Genomic DNA, 3,749 nt, shown 5'->3' with positions numbered 1-3,749 from the left:
TTTCCAGTAACAAACATTAACTGATTTGGAGACTCCTGGTGACATGAAGTTGTAAATGCACACCATTTATTTATATATCATTTTTCATTTTCGTTTTACATTTTAATTAACATAAGTAAGATAAGTTAAATGTTTTAAACTCACCGATATCACCAAGATGTGGCTGGATCGGTCTAAGAAAACAGTTTGGTATGGTGGGCAATCGTTTTCTCGTTTCTTTTCTTTCCTGTTGGTTTGTCCTCTGCAGAGTGGGTGTCCCTCTTTAATCCTTTAAACTCTGCATATTTCTCAGCTTGGAAAGTGTCAATGTTGGGGCCGTTAATTGAAACAAACAGCATGCTGTTCAGTGTGCTTACATGCATTCGGCTTCTCTGGTCGGTCAGAATAAGGTTCATCACACTAAAGCCACGTTCACATTCAGCAGTGGACCACAGGAATTACACCTACTGTGGTTACCAGTTTGTTCAGGTTATCCCCCATGCGCTGAGTATCTTTGTGCTCTCTGAATTCCTTTATAGTTAGAGGTCGTGAAACGTTGAATTTTAAAGTTTTGCACAGATTCATAACTTTATCGTCCCCAAACAAAATTCTTGCATCCTCTTCTACAGGCCATGATGTGGGGTTGAGTACGGCTGCCTCCTCCAGGACCCCTTTATCATCAAATCTTCTTTCGATGTTGTCAAATAAAGCTGCGTGCGGAAACCTCTGTATTTCATTTGTTGAGCGTCAGATGGCTGTGTGATTGGAACCCCTTTAAATGCACCGGCTCTTGAGAACTCGTTGTTCATTGTGCTGGTATTTATTCAATCTCTGTCCTTCATAGCACGTAGAGCTTTTAATGCAACATCAATCTCCGGCTTGACAGTGATGACAGTGGAATTCCTATTTTGAAGAAACAGGGATAGCGCTTTTAGCGTCTCGAGTGCATCTTTCATTGTTGCTACTTCCATTACAAACAGCCAGTTTGTCATCTTCCCCAGTAGACCACCACATTCTGCTTTGTCCTGTGAAGAACGTGAGATGTCTGTTGAACCATTTCTAAAAAATGTAACAAGGGCAGGGTAACTTTCCCATAAAGCAGTCACCGATGTGCAGGAAGATGACGGCCAACGGACGTCAGAAACTCGACCAACCTTGTGTATATGTACACAGAGCTCAGCAGCCACAGCTTCAAGTTGCCTCTGGTTCTTGGGACTTAGTGAAAAAAATGAATACAGTGAATCGATTAATAGCTGAAAATGACTTGCTTCCTTTACTGTTCGAACAGCGTCATGAACAGCAAGCTCCAGTTTGTGGTTCATGCAGTGAATCTCGATTAGATTGTTGTTGATCTGTTCTCGCAGAATTGATGCTGCCCCTTTGTATTTCCCCAGCATCGATGCTGCTCCATCAGTTGCAAAACCCAGCAGACGCTCTCGAAGTATGTCTGCAGTGATGCCATACTGATTGAGGCTGGAAAGCAACTCATCTGCAATGCCAGCACCTGTCCCCGACTTTAGCGGCACAATGTTAAAAAAATAGTTGCCTAAAATAATATAATTGTATGTAAAAATAATGTGATATGTTGTAACAATTGTAAGTTGCCCTGGATAAGGGTGTCTGCTAAGAAATAAATAATAATAATAATAATCAATTACATACTTTGCAAGTTGTGCAGCCATTTTGTCTGCTACAAACGAGAGCATATTACAACCTGCATGGTCGGAATGCAGCATGTTCCCAGTATCCAATCCATTAAGCTGCTGTAGCTGCAAAATGTTTGGATGCATCTTAAACGTTTTCTTTACAAATCATGTAGGCTGTTATCATTATGCTCGTCGTTTTTTCCGATCACTGCAGTGCTGTTTTCAGCAGCTTTCTCTATGGCCTGCTTTTGTCTGGCTTGCGCTATGTGTTCACATTTCATATGAGACTTGCATTTACCGTGTTCACTTATTTTGTCATTTAGTTTTTTGGCTGATGTTGCAGTTGTGCCATTCATAAAGGCCTGGTCAATTCCAGGTCGTTCTTTTATATGGGTTCCCAGATCACGAATTGCTGAACAAACCGAGCAAATGACTGAACCGCTGGGATTAGCCTTTAGCCAAGCGCGATTAGCCTTCCATTTTTTGAAGCGAGCCTGCCCTACACAGCCGCCGATATTAATTGCCTGCTCTTCTGAGGCCCCTATGCTCTCCTGTGTGTCAGTACACATAGGGTACATACCTGCTCGTCACCTTTGATAGCTTTATTTCTGCCGCTGCAGAAATAAAGCTGTCTAGAGGATGAGATGTTCAATTTGAGCCCAGTTTTGGCTGTTTTGGTGATTTTTTGTATTTTTCATTCATTAGTAGTAAACTGGCAGTTATAGAAAAATAGCTGAATATGTCAATGGTTTCCTCCCAGTTTCTCAATATCTCCACATTTCTTAGCCACATAGTCAGGTTTAATGTAAACTAGAAGTTGTGATCTTCAATTTAAACCCACTTTTGCCTGTTTGGGGGATTTCTTTCATTATTAGTAAACTGGCAGTTATATACCATTCTGTTCAATACAGTTGATTTGACTGCACAGCAAAAACCAGCTAGCTTTGAGGCTGCATACCTCCATAAATAGGAAAGTTCCACACATATTGCAAAAATGCTCTAGTCCACAGTGATCAGACCTACAATTTGAGACCATTTGGTGATAAAATGCAGCTTTGTGTCAATTTTAAACCACCCCAGACGTTTCTGTGCAATACTGTTTGTCATTTGTTCAAAGGCGTACAAATAAACACCTGTATTTGTTGACAGAGATGCTGTGTCAGTGTATAAACACCTGTATTTGTTGACAGAGATGCTGTGTCAGTGTATAAACACCTGTATTTGTTGACAGAGATGCTGTGTCAGTGTATAAACACCTGTATTTGTTGACAGAGGTGCTGTGTCAGTGTATAAACACCTGTATTTGTTGACAGAGATGCTGTGTCAGTGTATAAAGGCCTGATCTCATTTACACAGGGGCTGTGTCAGTGTATAAACACCTGTACTTGTTGACAGAGACCGACTTTATACCTTAGAAGAAGGTAAAGCTTTTTTTGTAGCTCTGGTCATTTACTTCGATTCTGGCTGTGGTCATATAACTCAATTCTGACTCTGTTCATGTAGCAGTATTCTGACTCTTGTCATGTAACTCAATTCTGACTATGGTCATGTAGCACTATTCTGACTCTGGTCATATTCCAGTATTGTCACACTAAGTTCCAACATTGGCTAGTTCAGGGATCCCGGCTATTGTGTACTGCCCCAGTATAAATATGTTTAATCTACATACAAAGCTGTTTAATCTACCCTGCCCTCTGCTCCCTTTGAACTGTCCCCTGCTCCCTTTGTCTGTACCCTGCTCCTCTGCGTAAAAATGTCATTTTAAATACAACAAAGATCCGCACAGCAAGGGTATGGAGCGCATAACTTGGCACAGCAAGGCAGCTCCTAGCTGGGCAGATGCTGCAGCTCTGCCTCTCATGCAACTGCTACATTTCATAAAAATAGGAATGTGTCAAGCAAGGAGAATAGCCAATTCGTTAGGAACAGGCATTTGGAAGACAGTACATGTTTCAAATGATTGAAAACTGGGAAACTCTTTGAGAAAAAAATCTTAAAATCCTTTATTGAAAAATAAATAATATCCACATTTGTTTTAAAGAAATAATGTTCCGATAGTCGTTTGAAATGTGCTGCAAGTTTAAAATCATCTGGAAATTAAACACTGATGCCTTTTTTAATTGT

The sequence above is a fragment of the Acipenser ruthenus genome, unplaced genomic scaffold (assembly GCF_902713425.1).
Source record: "Acipenser ruthenus unplaced genomic scaffold, fAciRut3.2 maternal haplotype, whole genome shotgun sequence".
In the NCBI taxonomy this organism is placed as follows: Eukaryota; Metazoa; Chordata; class Actinopteri; order Acipenseriformes; family Acipenseridae; genus Acipenser; species Acipenser ruthenus.
Note: the sequence above shows the minus strand (reverse complement) of the source record.